The sequence below is a fragment of the Macaca mulatta genome, chromosome 15 (genome assembly GCF_049350105.2).
Source record: "Macaca mulatta isolate MMU2019108-1 chromosome 15, T2T-MMU8v2.0, whole genome shotgun sequence".
In the NCBI taxonomy this organism is placed as follows: Eukaryota; Metazoa; Chordata; class Mammalia; order Primates; family Cercopithecidae; genus Macaca; species Macaca mulatta.
In genome coordinates this window covers 113,023,079-113,046,716 of record NC_133420.1, presented here as the reverse complement: position 1 = coordinate 113,046,716, position 23,638 = coordinate 113,023,079, and the positions used below count along the sequence as shown (strand labels likewise).

At 37.0% G+C, this 23,638-nt stretch overlaps 1 pseudogene; it reads left to right on the top strand.

Moving 5' to 3' along the window:
* The first annotated feature begins 1,682 nt into the window (after window positions 1-1,682).
* LOC712940 (putative ATP-dependent RNA helicase DDX10 pseudogene) lies at window positions 1,683-4,296 on the top strand (annotated as a pseudogene).
* The last annotated feature ends 19,342 nt before the right edge of the window (window positions 4,297-23,638 follow it).

Genomic DNA, 23,638 nt, shown 5'->3' with positions numbered 1-23,638 from the left:
GTGATCCTGGAAACACACATAATAGGGGATGTGAAAAACTGGAGGTTAATCATCAGAAATTATTATGGCTTTGGGTGTCACTCCCACTGGTGTTCTCTCCCTCCTGCTCCCCATGGCCCTCTTGCAAGGAGCTGCAACTAGCAATTTGAAATTTACACACCTTCACAGGAGAGATGCCTCATCTGCAGCATATCTATAACCTCCCAAGGCAAAGCTGCCATTACTTACAGTATAATCAGTATCACAGCAGGTGCAGAGAGGAGGAGAGAGCTAGGTACATATTACTAAGAAGCCTGATGAGTCCAACATACTGCTCTTCTCTAACAAGTATTGCCCCAGGAAATTTAAAATAGCACATCTCGATGTGCATGGCATACATCTGCTAAACCCATGTGGTGTTTGATTGGACAGATCAACACCAACCTAGCCTGCATTTTCTCTCCAGCTTCCTTCATACTCTGGCTAGATCAATTTGAGCACAGAGTCCAGCATAAGCTCTGTCTTTGGAACGTTCGGTTGGCTTCTTACAAAACTAACTGCATCCCTAAATTCCCAGGTTTTTCCCTTTCCCAAAAGCCTCAAGTTGATAACTGAAAGAAAAAATTATATTCTTTTCCCATATCATCATCTTTTTAGACTAGTATTCTTGTCTCATACCATGGTCTTTTAGTCTTGAGACTGGTCCATCAGCTAATGAAGAGCAGAAAAGTCTTATTTTATAAATATTTTTTATTAGTATTTATGCTTTGGAAGTAGATAATTTTAGTAAGATAAGTCAATAACAGGCCAGGCACAGTGGCTCACACTTGTAATCCCAGTTACTCAGGAGGCTGAGGCAGGACAGTCGTCTGAACCCAGAAGGCAGAGGTTGCAGTGAGCTGAGATTGTGCCACTGCACTCCAGCCTGGGCAAGAGACTGAGACCCTGCTACACACACACACACACACATACACCAAAAAAAAAAAAAAAAAACAACAACTCAATAACAAGCACAATTAAATTGCAAACTCTTCCACTGTCTCCCGAAATATCCAAAGCAATCTATCTAGGTGCAGCTTCCAGTAAGTTTCTCCATCTCATGAACATTGTTCTCAAAGGTGATAGGTCTGGAGAGAGATGAGAATTACAGCAAATCCATTAGCTACATCTGAAAAAGACATTAGCTACACATTATTGACAATTTATCCACACCTTTTTCTTCTATGTGAAGGATAACACAGGCCCACATCCACAGCGTTGGAGAGAAGCACAGGTTTGGAATTCAAGAATTTTTAATTCTAGTCCTGGCTTCATTAGCTAGAACTGTGACCATCAGTAAACTCCGTAACTTCTCTGGATTTTTCTTCAACTTCAGAATAAAACAGATGAAGTAACTTCTAAAGCAGTGCTTCTAAAATTTTAAGATGCAAATGAATCACCTGAAGATCTTGTTAAAATACAAAGATTTAGAATGGACTTGACAACCTGCATTCCTAATGAACTCTCAGGTGATCCTGTTAATGGTCGGCCTCATGGACCACACTCTGAGAGCAAGGTGCTGGAGCACTGTTCACAAACTTGGCTGTGCACTGGCACCACATGAGTAGTTTAAAAATACCAACACCTATGCATGTGCCTCTGTGTGTTTTCCCCACGCTTATTCTACGAGCCTGGCCTTAGGTGCTTCATGTCTGGGGGTGACCCGAGCTGTCGCTGCCTCCGTAATGGGCAAAACTGCAGACTCTCCGGGTTCGGGAGCCCAACCTGACCCAGTGCAGAGCTTCAATCGCTGGAAGAAAAAATACAGCCACAGGCAGAAAAAAAAAGAAGCAGTTGAGGAAGCAACTGAAGAAACCCAAATGGCAGGTTGGGTGCGAGGGTATCAGCCGCCTCATGTGGAACTATGAGAAGATAAATGTAAATGAAATTACAAGATTTTCAGCTTTTTCCTTGTCCAGAAAAAACACTGAAAGGTTTGCAAGAAGCTCAGTACCGTTTGGTAACTGAGATACAGAAGCAGACCACTGGATTGGCTTTGCAAGGTAAAGATGTACTTAGAGCGGCCAAAACTGGATCTGGCAAGACTTTGGCTTTCCTTGTTCCAGTGCAGGAAGCCTTATATCGTCTGCAATGGACCTCAACAGATGGGCTGGGAGTTCTCATAATATCACCTATGAGAGAACTGGCCTATCAGAACTTTGAGGTTCTCCAAAAAGTGGGAAAGAATCATGGCTTCTCAGCTGGTCTCATCATTGGTGCAAAGGATCTGAAACACGAAGCTGAGAGGATCAACAACATAAATATACTTGTGTGCACACCAGGTCGGCTTCTTCAACACATGGATGAAACAGTATCTTTTCACGCTACTGATCTCCAAATGTTAGTTCTTGATGAAGTAGATAGAACCTTGGAATGGCCTTTACTGATACTGAAAATCTCCCCAAGAAACGTCAGACTTTACTTTTCTCAGCAACACAAACTAAATCTGTAAAGGACCTTGCACACTTGAGTTTGAAAAACCCTGAGTATGTCTGGGTTCATAAAAAGCACAATGTAGCACCCCTGCCACTTTGGAACAGAACTACATAGTTTGTGAGCAGCAGCAAAAAATGAGTTGCTGTATTCCTTTTTGAGAAGCCATCTGAAGAAGAGCATTGTATTTTTTTCCAGTTGCAAAGAGGTCCAATATCTGTACCGAGTGTTTTGCCAGCTATGTCCTGGTATTTCTATCCTTGCCCTCCACGGTTGGCAGCAGCAAATGAGAAAAATGGAAGTCTATAATGAGTTTGTCCGTAATAGAGCTGCGGTACTCTTTGCTAGTGATATTGCAGCCAGGGGGCCGGATTTCCCGGGTGTGAATTGGACTCCTCAGTTTGATTGTCCTGAGGATGCCAACACATATATTCACAGAGAAGGTAGAACTGCTGGGTACAAAGAGGATGGTGAAACTTTATTAATTTTGCTTGCCTCAGAAAAAAGCTATCGTGCAGCAGCTTCTTCAGAAGAAAGTACCTGTGGAGGAAATCAAAATCAATCCAGAAAATCTTATAGATGTCCAGAAAAAATTGGAATCTTTTTTAGCTCAAGATCATGATTTAAAAGAAACAGCTCAAAGGTGCTTCGTCTCCTATACACAATTGGTATACCTGATGAAGGATAAAGAAGTATTTGATGTAAGTTATCTATACCTGAATATGCCCTGTCTCTTGGTCTTGCTGTGGCACCATGCATAAGATTTCTTCAGAAAGTGCAGAAACAACCCATCAAAGAATTGGTAATGAGCCAAGCTGATGAAGTAATTGAGTCAATGGCTCCCTCCCTCACTGATGACAAAGTGGAAGAATTTAGAGTCTTCTCCAATGAGAAAATGTCCATCCTTCTGAAAGGTGGAAAAAGACTCAAAGGGGCAGAGCGCAGACTGGCTAACAATACTAGTGATGAAGAACAGGAAGAAGAGGAAGACGATGAAGAAGAAATGGAAGAGAAACTGGCAAAGGCAAAAGGATCTCAAGCTCCATCTCTTCCTAACACCAGTGAGGCACAGAAGATCAAGGAAGTTCCTATGCAGTTCCTAGACAGAGATGAGGAGGAAGAAGATGCTGATTTCTTGAAGGTGAAGTGGCACAATGTGTTTGGATTTGACCTTAAAGAGGAGAAAACATTACAGAAGAAAGAACCTTCTAAATCTAGCATCAAGAAAAAAAGTGACCAAAGTTGCAGAAGCAAAAAAAGTAATGAAGAGAATTTTAAAGTGAGTAAGAAGATAACAGGTACTGATGAAGGAGAGTTGGTTCAGCAGTGGCCACAAATGCAGAAATCTGCCATCAAGGATGCTGAGGAAGATGATGACACGGGTGGTATCAACTTAGATAAAGCAAAGGGAAGACTTCAGGAGGAGGACAAATTTGACAAAGAAAATATAGGAAGAAAATTAAGGCAAAGCATCAGGAGGAAAGACTGAAAGAAAGGGAAGCTAGAAGAGAAGCCAATAAGAGACAAGCGAAGGCCAAAGATGAAGAGGAAGCCTTTCTGGATTGGAATGATGATGATGATGGATTTGATCCAAGCACACTCCCAGATCCTGATAAGTACAGAAGCTCTGAAGATTCAGATAGTGAAGATATGGAAAATGAAATTAGTGATACCAAGAAGAAGCAGGGGATGAAGAAGAGGAAAAACAGTGAAGTGGAAGACATGGGACCAACAAGTCGTAACAGAAAGAAGGCCAAGTGGGACACTTCCGAGCCTTTGGATACTGGCCTGTCTTCAGTGGAGGATGAAGAGCTCGTGTTACATCTGCTAAGAAGTCAAAGCTAAATACTTCCTGCGCCTGCCTTCTCCTTGAAACCTTGGTTACGATTGTGTAGACAGGAAGTTGAAAAACAATTGATTTGGGGGCACTTAGGTACCACATGTCCCATTCCCAAAGGGCACATTTCTGGATAGAAGCGATCTATCTCCAAGTCCCTCTCACAGGACATGCTTTGTGCCATCACTGAGCATACTCAGATCAAGGGTGGATGATACCATTTCCTGACCCTAGTTTCCAGCATGTGTTCTGTTAGAATTTTATCCATGGGCTCCTACGCCTTGTCATTGGAAATGCTGTCTTTGTTTTACTGGCAAGTTCTGGAGCTCTTGTGTCATTGTTAGAAATTCCTGTGTTGCTTACTGTATAGAAGTTTCTGTGTTACTGTTAAAATTGATCATGATTTTGATGTATTTAATATTTGCAAAGAGACTGAGTATGATGGACCAGCCCTGAGAAAGAACATTTTCGAATTGAGATGATCAATAATAAACATATTTCCTATTTAAAAAAAATACCAACACCTAGGTTCCACATCAGAGTGTGATTTAATGACTATAAACTGTGTTTGAGCATGGGGTGCTTTTAAAGTTCCCCAGCTGGTTCTAGTGCAGAGCAGAGTTTGAGGAACCCTGTCCCATTCCTTAAAACTCTAAAATAATGACCTTTATTTTTCAGTCACATTACATTTGTAGAGTGAAATTCCTTGTTATCTATTATCTCATGACAACCCAGAGAGCTAGCAGGGCAAACACTATTAACTTCGATTTACAAAAGAGATAACCAAGCACCCAAGGGGCAGGAGAATTGCCTAGTGGCATACAGCTAATGGCAGACCTTCTGCTACTAGAACAACTAGAACACAGCATTCCTGATAAACAACCTGTGTTTTCCCCCGATTGCTTTCCACTGGCTGTACAAACTAATAATGACAAAGAGAAAAAATGATAGTAGCTTTTCTGTCCCAAATTCCACTAAAAATAATATGAATGACAATGTAAGAGAGAAATACATGCAACTAGTTAAACAATTAAATGCGTAATTGGTGGAGGAGCTACTTGGCTGCTGTGGGTGATACTAACAAGGAGAATAAGGTTGCTAAGGTTATGTCAGCAGGACCAACCATTAGACGTCAAGTGAGCACAGCTAGATGGATTAATGCAGCACTAGGAATACAACAAAATGTACTGGGGAAGTGCCATAACAAATCCTGGGCAAGAGACCAGACAGTCTTCCATTTGATAAAACTAGGAATTTATTGGAACTTGTTGAGATAGCCATCCCACTTCTAAACACTGCAAAACCTACACAGAGAAACAAAACAAACTTAAAAGTTCTGGCTTTGGAACTAAGGCAAGTGGTGGAAATTAATAAACAACCAAGTAAACAGGAGGTAGAAAAGAAGAAACTGGTATTTTTTAATGCTTACTATGGACCAGCCAGTTGTATGAATTATCTGGCCTTACTCTTATTTGTAAGGTAAGCTTTATTATTCCCATTTTACAGATCAGAAGGTGAGTCAGAGTTTGTCTTTTACACCAACTTACATTTGAATGTCAGAGATGGGTTTAAGCCTAGGTCTGTCTGATTCCAAACGTCTCATGTCCTTTCTTCTATCCAAACTAATTCCTGTAACTAAATCAAACATTTTCAGGTGAACTACTGTTCTTCCCCAAATCTTCATCTTGTCTATGTAGCAGAGACAAAATACTATTATAATGTCATAACTTGTTGATGCTGTTATTCCACAAAACAATAAAAACACTATGTATAGATTTGGCCAAAACAAAATCAAAACCAAAAAACTTTCCATTGACCTTCTGGCCTTTTGGCTTTGCAAAAGTGAAGCCCAAATCCTTTTCAACAGAGGCTGAGAAACTGCACCCTAGAGGTCAGATGTGGCCTACCAACATGCTTCATTTGAAACATACAATATCAACCCTCATAGTGTTTTTTAAATTTTGGAAGCAAAACCCAGTCACCTCATAGAAATGGGAATTCCTGTTGTCTCTCCAAATAGTAGGAAGAGTTGGGAATGCCCCACTCATGCTCTCATGTGGTGTCAACAGCTAAAGTTGAGTCCCAGGTTCTCTGTAGGTGAAGCATCTGTTATCCACTAACCACGGTTCCCATCTTTCCCTATTTATTATATATGTCAGATGATAAATGTCATCACACTTAAGCTAAATATTTCCTAAACTTTTTCCTATCAAAGGTTGTGTTAAAAAATACACCCAAGAAGCCCGACCATTTATTTCAAAAAGATTGAAGACAGTATACTTTTTCTTATAACAAGCCCACATCACCCATATATATATATATGGATATATATATACTTTTTTTTTTTTTTTTTGAGACAGAGTCTCGCTCTGTCACCCAGGCTGGAGTGCAGTGGCAAATCTCGGCTCACTGCAAGCTCCACCTCCCGGGTTCATGCCATTCTCCCACCTCAGCCACCTGAGTAGCTAGGACTACAGGCACCTGCCACCATGCTGGGCTAATTTTTTGTATTTTTAGTAGAGACGGGTTTCACCATGTCAGCCAGGATGGTCTCGATCTCCTGACCTCATGATCTGCCCACCTTGGCCTCCCAAAGTGTTGAGATTACAGGTATGAGCCACTGTGCTCGGCCCATCACCCATTTATATTTACCAGATTACAAAGATATTTGAATTTATAAATCCTGCTTTTCAGGAATGGGTGAGCTGAGAAAACCAGATGCTAAACTCTTCTATCTAATAACATAAAAGGCCTTCTTAAATAGAGGTAGAGTTTCATCTGAAAAGGAGGTTAGGTTTACTGCAACATGGACCACAGCCTGAAGGTAAAGAGAAAGGGTTTTGTTATTCTTTTTTCTTTGCAGTTAGCCCAAGAGAAAGTTGGGGTGTCAGGTCTCTGAATAAAAGGAAACCTGGTCAAATGTTCTCACTCCTATTGTGGAGGTAAACACTGCCACTGGATTGGAACAGAGAAGGAAAATCAGTAGACATCATCTGATATTATGGAGTTATAATAGGCAAATTCATATTTAAGATTTTTTTCTGTGTTGTAATTTCCTGAATTACCTGCAGCTCTTCAGCAGAGTTTGCAAAATGTTTGCGTTTAATCATAAGTATACTACAGAGAGTCAGATGAGAGCCTTGTTTTCACATTTGGAACAAAGTTGCAAGGGAGTGTGGAAGCAGCCTGGAGAAGCTGCCACAAGACTCCCAAATCCATCCCCCAGAATTAAATTTGGAAAACAGAATGTGTTCCTTGGGGATTTCCAGATACAAAAGGGATGAGAACCTGAAGACAAGTCTTCCTGTGGTTATGCTGAATGTGGCAGTAGGGAGATCTACTATTACTATCCAGATACAAAAGGGGCCTGCAGGCCCTGATAGCCAGAGGACTTGGGGATACTTGGTTTACTAACAAACAAAGTGGCAGTGAAACCTGATCTGTGCCATGGTTTCTATCTCTATAGGATGCCTCCAGAGCTGTTTATATATAAAAATAATAATAAATAAAAGAATTATTAAAACAATGAATGATATTATATGTGTGGCATGAATGGTATATGTCTTCTTGATAGGTTTTAAGGTTTTTCCAGGCACATAGCCAAGAAAAATCCAAAAACTGGAAGGAAAATCAGTGTTTAATGGAATAAAAGTGTGACTAGTGTTTCAAATTAATGTTTGAACCTGTATAGACTGTGATGTATTTATCTTTACTTCCTATATATCTAGTACACAAATTCTTCACACATGGTAGGAGCTAAATAATTGTTCATTTAAATTGAAAAAATAAAATAAAAATTATCATGAGTATCTGAGAACTGTCTTAGTTCTCAGACAATAAGAGAATTAGTATCTGAGAACTAAGATAGCTGTTCCTAAAACTATATTCAGAAAAATTTTGGCTTTCTAGAAAGACATGTCATAGGAATTCTGAGAGATGTCTTCAGTAATTCACAATTATTACTAATAGGATGTAGGTGCTGACAGGTAAGTAAGTCAAGTTAGCTTCATCAGCTTAGAAATCAGCATTGGTGCTAGATGCTTCTTTATCTCATGCAATCCTCAATAACCCTACAATGTGAGTATTATTTAATTTACAAATTATTACATGGTAAAGACCTTTGTGGCCCTCCTGTATATTTGAAAATATAAATGTATTTGCAATGCCAAGAGCAAATCATAGAAAAAGGTACTAAAGGCAAAAAGCAGCTATTCATGACCTATTACTAAAGAAATCAAAAGATCTGTTCCTCACACTTGCTTGCTCTTTTGGAACATTCATACTGGCCAGAGAAATAATTGTTGATAAATGAGCTTCAAAATTATTCTTTGGCACAACAGATCAGTAATAACATCCGTGTAAATGTAGTATCACAACATAAACACTCAAAGCCACAGAGAAGAAAATAATGTTGTTTGGTTTGGTTTCATTTAGGGGAGCTTATTACCTATTTTTTGAACAAGCCATTCTCTCTACAAAACCCAGCTAGCAAATCTGCCTTGCCTATTATCATTGTGAGAATAATGTAGCAAACAGATGGAGGGTTTCATACAATTTGTTGAACTAAATTTAACAGGTTTGGCTGTGAGTGTTAACTTATTTTATATTCTATTTGTGCTGTGTTTGTAATAGATGCACACACATGAATCAAAACAGAAAATCTGTACCTAGTACAGCTGGTTTGATAATGTTTTTATTATAGCACCACATACTTCTAATTAGAAGGCTTTATATTTGGGCCACCAAGAAATTCTGGCTGCAGAGCTGCTTGTGTGGCATTCACATAACAAAAAATATAAATACTATGGAAACATTTGAACCCTTCCTCCACCTATGGCACCTTATGTGAAAGGGACTAGGACCATAGTCATTAAATTAATAAAAACCTACTAAATAAATGAACAATCAAAGAGTACACTACAATATTTAATAGGTGGCATTCATTTGGCTTACAGATCCAAGTAGGACTGTATTGGTGACAGATGAAACATGGAACACTATGTCAAAAATATGAGTCAAGAAAACTGAATGCCATTAAATGTTAAATGGCAGCAAGAATCCTCAAACTTCAACTCAACTTCACGATGTGAATTCTACTGTTAAGGAAGCTCTCATTTTATCAACACAAGGAACCAAATGGAACATAATTGAGAAACTATTTTTAAGCAATATCCTCCTAAAATTACTTATTAACTCATGTTACCCTGTGATCGTATTTCCCATTCATTGAAATGGCAGGATGGAAGCTATAAAAGTAATGTATGTGATGGTAGTGAGAAGTAAAGAGTGCAAGTCATCAGGAACCTCTCCTCTACGCCCAAAAATAAGCTGGACACATAGGAGACACATGTAAACACAGCCACATACACACCAAAGAAGATCCAAGTGGGGGAAAAAAATAGCAATGTGCAGGTCCACATTCAGAATTTTACATTCTCCAGGGATACAATAATATAATATACACAAAGCTGGCTTAAGAAAAAGCCTTCTAAATTTCTTTGAATTAAATAGTCCTTTATTTAAGTAGACTGTACTCACCAGTAAATTGCAAGGTATTTTGAGTTTGCACCTCTGATGTTTGAAAAAACATCTACAATTAGGAATCAAGGCCTGAGCCCTTCTTGCCCTTAATTAAAGTCACTGCTCTCCTTGTCAAGGCTTCATAGTCCCTCTTTCTCTTATGCTTGACAAAGCAAAGGGAGGTGAAAGAGTCACTGATTTTAATCTCACTAGCCTTTCTCCAGGTGCCAGCCTCAGCAAGATTTTTATTATTGAAGAGGAATATGACCCAATCTCATTCATCTGGCAGGTTCTCTTAAGTTACTTTTGTTTGAATATCAATAGTATCGAAAAAAAGTTAAAATAATCGTATGGATCAGACATGGACCACCCAGAGACTATGTTCTTTAAAGCTGATCAGAAGTTAGATTTTTAACACTTTCTAAAGCAAACCAGTATCTGTTACAAAGTAAGAAAAATGATTTTTACATAATAATCATAGATATGTAATGATATATGAAAATGAGATAGAAAACAACATATAGACTGAAAATAAAACAAAGTGAAAAATTTGCTTGACAAAGTCACCATTGTTCCTGTAGCAAAAAACCTAGTCCATTCCACTGAGTTTATCTCTGTCTCTGGACAGTAGGAATTTACCCTTCAGTCAATCAATACTCAGTATGGAGGATAGAGAGAGGATACTGAGATACCCCTCTCCCTACGGGATGCAAAACACCCAAAATGTTATTTTTAAAGTGTTTAAGTCCCTTTTAATTATATCAATCATAAATGGCACCTTTTGTTTATTGAGTGTCTTTATATTCAGAGATCCAGGATTTTTTACTGAAACTGTCAAATTCAAACACCTTATTATTAACTCTCAATGACTTTTTTGTTTAAATTCTCTAAAAGTATGTACCATTACAAGGATTTTATATTTTTTTAATTCCCTTCTAAAAAAAAATCCCTTCTGGCAATAATCTTTCTTTCAATTACTGTTAGCATTAAATATTTTTAAAGCCGTAATTACTCATATTCTTCATCTTTCTTTGTATCTCTGGATTCCATTTTTCTCCCCACTTCTTACTAAGAATCTATATGAAGGATTTTTTTTTCTTTTTTAAGTCCTCTGAATTACTTTAATTGCTCAATTTTCTAAACTATTCTTTTTTTCTTTTCTTTCTTTTTTTTTTTTTTTTGAGACAGGGTCTTGCTCTGTTGCCCAGGCTGGAGTGCAGCAGTGTGATCTCGGCTGATGCAACCTCCGCCTCCTGGGCTTAAAGGATCCTCCAACCTCAGCCTCCCAAACAGCTGGAACTATAAGCATGCACCACCACTCCTGGCTAATTTTTGCTTTTTTTGTTGTTTGTTTTAGAGATAGGATTTCGCCACGTTGCCCAGGCTGGTCTAGGACTCCCGGACTCAAGGGATCTATCTGCCCCTCAGCCTCTAAAGTGCTGGGATTACAAGCATGAGCCACCCCACCTGGCCTAAACTATTCTTCATTGCCTTCATTTTCTGACTCTATCTTCTTACTTTAAAGAATACCTTTAAGTGTTTATCTCCCAATTTATGCCTACCCCTGTATTAGGCTCTGTGAGAAAACAAAAGAAGTCGAACAAAAGAAGTCGAACAAAACAAAACAAAAGAAGTCGAACCCAGTGTTCCTGCCTTTTAAAAGCTTACGACTAGGGATGAATATTTGGAACCGTTTGAAAATTTTATTTCTTGCTGAAGACATAAGACATCCATACAAACAACAGCAAAGGGTTTGGCATCAAGTTCATATGTAGTATACACTAAGCTGGTTACAGATGTTTCTAGAAAGAAAACACATAACTTCTTCTCAACCTCTCTTGAGATTCGTATTTCTAAGTGTCACCTAGATAAACCATAGATGGGTCAAATTCAGAATGTTTAAAATCAGTATCAGCATTTCTACGAACTCCTGTCATTACTCCAGTTTTCTACACCTGAATGAGTAACTACTTTAATTCACCAGTTCAGTCTCCTATAAGTTGTCCTTAAGGATGAACTCTCATTCTCCACATCTAGAATGAGGTCTGGTTGGTGCAAGCTTCTACATACCTCTCAACTCTGACCCCACTGCCTCCCTTCTCTTCCCATTGTCATTGCCTTAGTGAAAGTAAACCATCTTAACTCACATGAAGCACTGCTTCCATCCCCCAACTCATTCCTCTTCCTGCCTATCTACAAGCAGAAAGATCTTTCTAAAACATACATTGCAACAGAAAACAGCCCACTGATGGTTCCCTGTGGCCTAGAGAATAAAGTACAAATACCCCTTTTCAATCCCTAGGGCCTGTCCCCAGTTTAACCACAGCCTTCCTTTCCAATCTTGTTCTAGCCTCCATTCATGTGCACCCTACATTCCAGCTTCTCATCATTCCCTGCACATCTCAGGCTTCTTCACAGCTACAAACTTCTACTCACTCTGTTCCTTTCAAGAATGCCCTTCTCTCATCAAGAATCCCCTGAATCACAATGCCTCCTACAGGACCCAGCTCCAGTGAGAAACATTTTACAAATCATTCAACTACAATTACTCTTCCCCTACGTGTCTTCCAAAGCAGTGTATCCATGTCTCTAGTACAATGTTTTTCACATATAGTTCACATATATTTAAATAATTTATACCTTCTTCCGAACTCTTCAAATATATAAATTTGGACATTCATCTTTAGTCAGCAGTATCTAACTGGCATAATAGCTAGCCAACAAATTTTGAATGAATACATGGATAAATTACAGATGGCATTAAGAGACAATGTGGAACTTCAAGATTTGCCTGAAGAAATAAAAGATTTAGTCTGTTGAGGAGTCCACAAATACTCAGACCTCATCAGAATGAACCCCATTACAAAAATGGTTTATCTAAAGTTTTTTAGATAAGAAAATAATTTTCTTTCTCTACATACAGTCTGTCTAACAGCAGGTCTTCAGAACTATAAAGATCTGATGGATAAGAAGAGAACTGAAATCTTCACAGGTCATTGGGTCTATTATCAGGTAGATGTTATCTTTCAAATGCCTCATCTATGCCCACCAACTGCAAGAAGAGGACATTAGAATTCCCCAACTCCCACCACAAAGACAACTAATGTAATACTCAGGAATTCCAAGGAGCTTAGAGGGACAAGAAGAAGGTGAGCACATGGAATTTTTCTCATTTTCCTGTGAATTCAGAGTACACTCTTTTACTCATTAATTTAATTCTGAGCAATTGTGCACCATCTCTATTTCACTTCAGCTCTTTCAGACACATGAATCTGGAGAAAGGGTTTGGAGGGGTAATATTTCATATTTAGTCAAAGTAATGAATATTTTGGGGTGACTGTAGACATCTGTTGTGATTATTTTAACTGGAGTCATCTTGTGCAAAGGCAACAAATGTTTTCTCACTGGAAAGGTTTGCTCTTGGCCACTGGGTTTCCACTTCCAAAGTAAATTGGGAGACTTGGGCAAAGTTTGTATCTCTCCCATCTCAAATCTCTGATTTTACCTAGATTGATGATTCTCAAAATATGGTCTGGGAACCTCTGGGGATCTTTGAGACTATCAGAAGGTAAGTCAAGTCAAAACTACTTTCCTATGAGTAAGGAGATGCATGTTCATTTGAGTTTTCCAGAGTGATACTGCAACAGATTGAATGCAGTGGTAGATATGAGACCCTAACTGTCTGACAGACATTAGAGATTTGCAGAAATATAAATAATGCCACTTTTCTCACTAAATATTTTTGTCTTAGAAAATAATTTTCATTAAAAATATGCTATTTATGAAAGCATTTAATAGGTTTTTAATGTATTCATAAGTAATTTTTAAGTTTGTTAGCTTTAATTTCTAATATTATTAATATCAATAGATACAAACTACATAAACACAATCTCTTTTTGGTCCTTAACAATTTTTAAGACAGGCAAAAAGTCTTGATATATTTTTTAGAATGATTGATATAAAACTTGAGCTAAACAAAGATAAAATTGTCAATTTTTTGTTCCCAAGCCAAATTATTCAAATTACTCTTAAAATGCTTATCTCCAGCAGCGCTTTCTAACAGACCTAATTTCAGCATCTGACTCTTTCATTAACTTGTTGGGTAACCTCAGCCATGTCAATTAGTTGTTTGAGAATCATGTTTTTTGAATAATCTGTAAAATGAGAATAATAACAGTAATAGCTTAATGGATGTTACTAAGTGACTGACATTGTTCCCAGTGCTTCGTATGTATTAATCACTTAATCCTCATAACCACCTTATGAAAAAAGTACTTACTATATTATCCCAACTTTGCAGAGAATAAAATAATTGAAGCATAAAAAGACAAAGTAATGGGTCCCCTAATCAGATATCTAATAAGCATTAGAACTAGGATTTGAACCTATGCAATATGAGTTCAGTGGGTTCATTATATATATTGCCTCTTAGATCCCTTTAGCTGTAAATGGCTGTAAATAGACAGTGTCTCAAAGAATGCATGTCATATACAATGAGTGCTGATCTCCAGCCTTTCATCTTTAACTTTGTAAAACTTGCCTCCCCAGCCTCTTTACCTTTTCGCTTTGCCTTATGTCTCTTCTTGTAAGGTCTTTCTCTAACATTATTTTCCAAATATGATCCTTTAGAAACATACAAAAAAAAGATCATCATGTTACTCTCAATGTTTATGACAAATTTCTCTATTTGTAAAATTCTGAATGGACCAAATACAGTATGTCTATGGTCTGTGACCCATAGGCTGTCAGTATGCAAACTCCGATACAACGGAACCAAATCAATTTCATTTCATATGATTTTATGGTATCACATTTCATGTGATATTAAACCAAAAATGTGGGGATGATTATGCAATTATTAAAAAAGAGTAGCAATACAACTACTATCACTTCATAGAATGAGGTTACTTGAACAGACAGGAACTATCCAGAGAACATATTATCTGAAACATTGACTCAGAAAACCTGTGGAGAAGTTGAGTGAGAAAGCACCTGAGAAAAAGCAAAGGGAACAATTGCAGGAGGAAGAAAAAGCAAATCATGTCATTCCCTGACTCAAAACACAGCAGTGACTTCCAAATTCAGTGAGAATGAAATCCAACTCTCAATCACTGTTCACAAGACCTTACACAGTCTTCCTGCATACCACTCTTAACCTATGATCTCTACATTCTGGCCAGGCAGGCTTTCTTTCTCTTTCTTCAGCATACTAAACCCCACTTGAGGGTCTTTAAATTGTGGTTGCCTAAGCCTCAGATATCTCTTTTCCCAAATCTTCAGCTCAAAGTCACTTCATTTAAGAGGTCTTCCCTAGCTGTCTCATGTAATTAGCACTGTCAACCCCACTCCCTGCATTATAATACTCCATTTTTTATTTTTATTTTTAGGCCTATCTAGACTAGCTGTAAAGTATCTTTATATATAGATTTACTTGTTTATTTTTCTGTCTTCTGCTAAATGCTATACAGGTAGCAGGGAACTTGTCTGCTCTATTCCCAATAGTGCCTGGCATCTAGAAAGTACTTAATAAGTATTTTTGAATGAATGTTGAATAAATGAAGGACTCTGAAATATGTGCTGATTATGCATTACCATGGAGTCACAGGTTCTTATATGTATGGAGCCACTGCAGAAAAGTATTTTTCATCCTTCTGGGGGTAATTTCTTTCCCCTCATTGTCCAAAGGAAGGCGGCTTAATGCAGTCAAGATTCCCCGAAATGTATGAATAATTAGCCAGAGAGATGAGATATTGAGAGACAAGTCTAATAGATACTCTGACTAAATTCTGTTGAGAGCTTCTAGATGCATTATTGATTATGCATGCATTCAGCCTCTTGCTGTTTGCACATCAGCATTTGCACCAATGAATAAACTCTGGGAGGATCTTTCTGAAGCTATCTGAACAGAATTCATTTATTACAGCAATTAAAAATAATATGGTCATGATATTACTGCAAAAGAATGATATTTATTTAGTACAGTCCTTAAGGAGTTATATTAAACTTTGTATTCTTGAGATGACCCTTAGATTTAACACATTAGATAATATCAGGCCATATTTTATTAGAAATGGATGTTTCTCTTGCATGTCAGTGCACAGTAGATAATTTGAATAAAAATATATTGGCTAAAGAAACAGTGAGCTAATAACAGCTTTTGATCTGGGAAATTTGCCAATCTTGATGGCATCAAATGTGCATTGTATATTAAGAAAAGTTATTATCCCTCTCTATTTAACTTCCTTATTAAGAACTTTCCCACATAATCTGAGGAGATACCTGAACAAAGAAGTACAATATTAAAATATCTTCTCCACTCTTAAACTCACAAATAGACTCCTACCCTACCAGATTAACTTATTGTTCTGGTCATTTGATGATTCATGACATCCTTTGAAAGTAAATGTCTTTTCAATAACTCTACAGGGTGTTAGTCCTAGAGCTTATTCCTGCAGAATGTACTTTTTGAAAATATAATCTTCAAGAAACCATTGTGGGATCTTGGGTCTACCCGTACGAACGGAGTTCCACTACCACCAGTCTACGGAACCTGGTTCACAAAAGGTGATCTGTTGCTACTTAATAGCCAAGTCCAGTCATCTTCATTTCATCCCATCCTTTTGCTCATAACCAACCTTCCATTTCTATTATTTTTTCACTTTTATTTTAGGTTCAGAAGTATATATGCAGGTTTGTTACATAGGTAAACTGTGTGTCTCAGGGATTTGGTATACAAATTATTTTGTCGCCCAGGTAATAAGTATAGTAACCAATAGGTAGTTATTTTCATCCTCTCCCTTCTCCTACCCTCCACCATTGGTGTCTGTTGTTCCCCTCTTTGTGTCCATATGTTCTTGTTGTGTAGCTCCCACTTATAAGTGAGAACATGCAGTACTAATGTTCCTGTGTTAGTTTGCTTAGAAGAATGGTCTCCAGTTCTATATATGTTGCTGCAAAGGACATTTTTGTTTTGTTTTGTTTTTGTTTTTTTTGTTTGTTTGTTTGTTTTGAGATGGAGTCTCACTCTGTTGCCCAGGTTGGAGTGCACTGGTACCATCTCAGCTCACTGCAACCTCTGCCTCCCGGGTTCAAGCCATTCTTCTGCCTCAGTCTCGTGAGTAGCTGGGATTATAGGCACCCACCACCACGCCTGTCTAATTTTTTGTATTTTTTAGCAGAGACGGGGTTTCACCATGTTGGTCAGGCTGGTCACAAACTCCTGACCTCAGGTGATCCACCTGCCTCAGCATCTCAGAGTGCTGGGATTACAGGCATGAGCCACCACACCTGGCCAATCTCATTCCTTTTTATGGCTGCATAGTATTCCATGATGTATATGTATCACAGTCTCTACATTCTTTAAGACTGCAATCCAGCACATTCAAAATCTTCACTGAGCCTCCAAAGCTCATTTTTGTCTGCTTGATCTGCTCTTTAACCTTTATAGCAATTTGTAGAAGTGAAATACGGCCAACAAATGTAATAAAGAACAAGGAAATGATCACTCCATTATATAGAAAAGCCTATATATAGAGAGAGTGTGTGTATATATAATATACATATATGTGTACATATATGTATACATGGTATATATAATATACATGTAGATGTATATGCAGTGTATATATAATACTGTAATATATTATCTATAGGTATACGTATATATATTACAGTATACATATGTATATATACATATACATATTATATATAATATACACTGTATATTACACACCATTATACATAGTATATCTATATATAGATATATACACACATATACAGATATAGCATACATAGTACGTATAGTATACTATATATAGATAGTATGCTATATAAATATATAGTATACTATATATACTATAGTATACTATATAAATATATATAGCACATATAAATATATAGTATATAAATATATGCAGCATACATAGTATACACATAGTATAGTATAGACAGTATGCTATATACATACAGTATATATACACTTTATGTGTGTATATATCTATGTATAGATATACTGTGTATAATAGTCTGTCTATATATATCCAGTGTTACTACATATGCTGTGTGTATATATACTATGTATACCATATATTTACATATATACTGTGTATATAGTATACTATCTATAGATACATTGTATACTCTCTATATATACTATACACACACACACACACACATATATAAATACATATGTAGTGGCTAAACAGTTGTATTAGTCAGGGTTCTCCAGAGAAACAGAACAAATAGGATGTGTGTGTGTGTTTGTGTGTGTGTGTAGAGAGATCTTAAGGAATTTTCTCATATGATTACAGGAGCTGGCAAGTCCAAAATCTGAAGGGTAGGATGGAGACCCAAGGAAGAGTTAATGTTGTAGTCTCAAGTCGAAAGTTAATCTGGAGGCAGAATTATTTCTTCTTTGGACCTAAAGCCTTTCTCTTAAGGCCTTCAACTTACTGGATGAGTCCCACCCACACTGCAGAAGGTAATACGCTTTACTTACTTATTTAAATGTCACTTACATCTAAAAAATACTTTCACAGCAACGTGTAGACTGGAGTTTGACCAAAAACTGGGGACCATGGCCTAGCCAAGCTAACATAAAATTAACCACCACAACAGTTAATATTGTTCCAGTATTACAGAAAGAAACAGGTTTTGTAAGGCTTATTTAACCAAAGTTACCAACCACCACATGTTGGAGTACACACTAGAAGATAGATCCTTTTGCTCCTCATTATATGCACATTCCACTAGTCTCACTGCATGTTTGTTATTGTATTGCAGAAGATTTTAATTTTTATGAGAGTTTTACATTCCCTCAAATAAGAGACCCAAAATTCAGGGTGTATTTAGCTCTGACTTGACAGCCAAAGACCTACACCTGCCCAATGTCAAGAGCACAGAACTTGTGCTTAAGAGGTGACTACTGACACATATAATGTGAGCCTTTCAAGGTAAACTAAGACATCAAGTTTGGAATGTCACTCAAGGGAGTACTTCAGAATTCACAAAGCTACTTCCTTTCAACATGAATTTCCAAAATTCAAAAGTATTTTTGAGTGCACAGACCCAGACATCACAGAACATAAAGTTTTGTATCAAAAATTAAGTTTGATGTGAAAGACAATGTCAAGAGAATGAGAAGATAAACCACAGACTGGGAGAAAATATTTGCAAAGGATGTATCTGACAAGGGAATATTATCCAAAATATACAAAGAACTCTTAAAACTCATCAATAATAAAACAGAATAAACCAATTAAAAATGGTCAAAAGACCTGAACAGACACTTCACTAAAGAATATGAAAGCAAATAAAGCATATGAAAAATCGTTCAACATATTGGTGTACAGTATATGGGTTTTGGCAAGTGTGTGCGTGTGTGTGTGTGTGTAGACTGATAAAAAACAAAATAGCATTTAGCCTTCAAAAAGAAGGAAATTCTGCCATTTGCAACAACACGGATGAATCTGGAGGGCATTAAGCTAAGTGAAATAAGGCAGACACAGAAAAGCAAATACTGTAGGATCTCACTTATATGTGAAATCCAACAAAGTCAAATTCACAGAAGCAGAGAGTAGAGTGGTAGTTACCATAGACTAGGGGTGAGGAAAATGTAGACAAGTTGGTCAAAGGGTACAAAGCATCAGTTATGCAGGATGAATAAGTTTTGTAAATCTAATGTGAAGCATGGTGACTATACTGTATGGAATACTTGAAACTTGCTAAGAAAGTAGATCTCACCAAAAAAAAAAAGATAACTATGTGATGTGATAAGTGTTCATTAGCTTGATAGTAGTAATCATTTCACAATGTATATATACATACATCAAAACATCATGTTACACACCTTATATACAGTTTTTATGTGTAAATTGTGTATTTTACAAATTTCTATTTGTAAATTATATCTCCCAATAAAGCTAAAAAAGTAAAATGTAAAAAACAAAAATGTTAAAATAAAATGTAAGAAAGAAAGAAAAGACATGGAGGAAACTTAAATGCATATTACTAGGCGAAAGAAGCCAGTCTGAAAATGCTATGTACTGTGTGATTACAACTCTGTGACATTCTATGAGGACAGATGAGAGAATCCATATGATACTATAATTGTGGATACATGTCATTATATAATTGCCAAAACCCACAGAATGGACAACATCAAGAATGAACCCTAGTATAAATGATAGACTTTAAGTGATAATGATGTATCAATGTAGAATTCATCGATCATAATGATGAATTACATCATGTGTTGATAGTGGAGGAGGTTGTGAGGATACAATGGAACTCTCTATACTTTCTGCTAAATTTTGCTGTGAACCTAAAACCGCTGTAAAAATAGACTATAATTAAATGACAAAAAAAGAACTTCAGTTTTGAGAATAAAAAGTAAGAATGAAAGTGTAGACTAAGAGACTACAAAGTAGAGAAGTGTGTAAAAGAATACCTTCAAATAGTGATCTGTGGTGAGTTGTACCAGAAAGCTTGTTCCTATAAATCGGGATATCTGGCTTCTAATCTCAGCTCTGTTATCCACCAGGTGGTTTGATGTGGGAAAATTCCCTGTCCGTGACTTGTCTAAATAGCTCATTAGTGGCCTGACCTGAACCCATAGTTTTGTCTATTTACAGTCCTCCCCCATTATCTAAGGTTTGACTTTTTGAGTTTCAGTTACCCACAGTCAAGCTTGTTCTAAAATACTAAATGAAAAATTCCAGAAATAAACAATTCATAAATTTAAATTGCACATCATTCAGATTCGCATAATGAAATCTCAAGCATCATGCTATGACCCACTCAGGATGTGAGTCATCTCTCTGTCCAGCACATTCATGCTATATGTATACAGTAACCGCTGGTTAGTCACTTGGTAGCCATCTTGGTTATCAGAGTGACTGTTGATATACTGAAGTACTTGTGTTCAGGTGACTCTTATTTCACTTACAAATGGCCCCAAAACTCAAGAATAGTGAAGCTGGTATATTTGTTATAATTGTTCTATTTTATTATTAGTCACTGTTGTTAATCTCTTACTGTGCCTACAAGTTAAACTTTATCATAGGTATATATGTATAAGAAAAACAGAATATATACAGTTCACTACTTTCTACAGTTTCAGGCATCCTACTGGGGGTCTTGGAACATATCCCACATAGATAAGTGGGGAACCACTGTATAATTAAATGTCTATATGATATCTATACTCAGATGTTGAAACAGTTCTTCAAATTTGGCATGTCCAGAATTCAACACATAGTCTTCTTTCTTCCTGTAAAACTTGGCCCCCATCCAGTGTTACCCACCCAAGTCCATCTATCTGCTCATGCCTTGATCCTTGAAATTACTTTGGACATCGTTCTTTCTCTCACACCTTGATACCTTTCTTTCTCTCCCACCTTGACATTACTTAACCAATCATTAAGTCTTGTCAATTTTACCCTTCCTCATTCTCCAAGACCATGATTAATTATCATGGCACCTTCCCTCCTCTTCATAGTTCTTGTGTAATTTTACATTTATTTGTGTGATTATTTTATTAACACCTAAATTGAATACACATCTGTTCTCTGAACACCAAATACCCCAGCAAATGTTTGTCACATAGAATGATTCAATGTGTATTCTTAAATGAATGAATGTTCTCACAGGTGAAATTCATTTGAATAAGATACTTTAGACTTGTTAAAAAATTATTAAATCCTGAATATTGATCCTCCCCCCAAAAAATAAAGACCTAAAGTTGGTAAAAGTGAAAGTCCAAATGATTTCTCAGGTCTCATCTTATTTATCTAATCTGTGTGTTTCTAAAAGGCTACCACAAACAGCAAAGAAAACACTCTCTCATCATGGACAGGGGAAAAGTAACACAGGAAAAAGTGTGGGTGGAAACTCTCAAGGGGGGTCTAGGGGACACTTCTGCTGATAGTGAAGATACGGAGCTGGATGTATCCACAGGGGAAAAACAAAAGATGACAACATGAAACCACGGCCCTTAGAGAATTCAAAAAGGGCTTATTAAAATATGAACTGAGTTTGAGAGTAAACCAAGCACATCTATCCACTGAGGAAGTGGGCAACTTTCTAGAATTTTGAACAGGGATGAGCAAAAAATAGAACAACCCAAAAGACTTACTATAAGAGCAGCAAGAAGGCAGGCACCTGTTTCAAGAAAGCCCAAATCAAGGGTACCCCACATTTAGAGCCATTAAAAACTAGATTGGCAGACTTTCAAAAGATCAAAAATTTGGCAGGATGGGAGAAGGAGGATTTGCCAGATTAATATACCAACCACTGACAAGAAATCTGTCTATGTTAATTAAGCATATTTATATACATGTATGGTAAGAGTTCCTGTCCCATATATCACACAATCTCAGGACAGCTGGGAAAGGAGACTATAACAGTCTTACCATATTCTGTAATACAGTGACATCTGGATAATGTAGTAATATTCAATATGAGTATTTCATTGCTACCCCACTAAATGTTAAACCATAAAAGCATCTTCCTTCCTTTTCAAGAGCTATTAGCTGAAAAGACCTGAAGATATAGCAAACATAGATGTTAACACATGAAAGAAGATCAATTAAAGAAGATTGAATATTCCTCATGAGCAAAGAATATAAAGTTAAGATTCTTCTTCCTTTTTTGAAAAGTAATGTATGGAGAGAAATCTAAAAATTAAAAAACAAAAATTAAAAGCATAATTTAAAAAATCTAAAATTCAACCATGCAGCCATAAAAAAAGAATGAAATCATGTCTTTTGCAGCAACATGGATGGAGCTGAAGGCCATTATCCTAACTCAGTTAACTCAGAAACACAAAATCAAATACTGCATGTTCTCACTTATAAGTGAGAGATAAACAATGGGTGCACATGGACATAAAGATGGAAATCATAGACACTGGGAGCTCCAAAGGGGGAAGTAGAAAGGGGGAAAAGGGTTGAAAACTTACCTATTGGGAACAACATTCACTACTTGGGTGATATGTATACCAGCGGCCCAAACCTGACCATTACACAACATATCCATGTAAAAATTTGCACATATACTCCCTTGAATCCGTAACAAAATTTTTTAAATTCAATCAGTAGTTTAAAAAGTAAAGCTAAGGAAATCTTCCAGGATGTGGAATGAGAGAGAATGAAAGAAAAGAAGAGGAGGGAGAGTGAAAGAGAAAGAAAGAAAAATGGAGAGAGAATCAACCTAAGAAGTAAAATATCTAATTAACAGAAATTCTAGTAAGAACAGAGAAAAGAAAGGGAATATTACTATTAAAGCAATAAAATAAAATTTCCCAGAGCTTGAGAGACAGAAACTTTAAAAAAAAATCCAAGAAATAACAGAAAATCCGTGCTTAAAGACATTTTTGTGAAATTTCAAAACAGAATGATAGAGAAATCATACATTTTTTCATACTGAGTGATGATATTGGAACTGTATAGAATGAACACACATTGGTTCTCCAGTGTAATATTTACATAATAAAGAGGCAATATGTGCAACAGTCAAGGGAATTGTGATAGAATGCAAAGATGACAATTCTCCACCTTCCTCTAAAAGCACACCACAACAATGTAACTTCACAACCATTCGTAACAAGAATGGAGTCTACTTCCTTTCTTTTTGAATCTGGGCTAATTTTGTGAGTCCTTTTGACCCAAGGAATGCAGCAGAAGTAGCAGTGTGCCATTCATTTCCAAGCCCAGGCCTCAAGAGGCCTGGCCTGCTTCTGCTGTCTTTCTTTGAACCCTGACAGTAGCCTTGTGAACAGACCAAAGTAGCATGCTAGGTGATAAGACACACACGGCCCATTCTCCCCCTTAA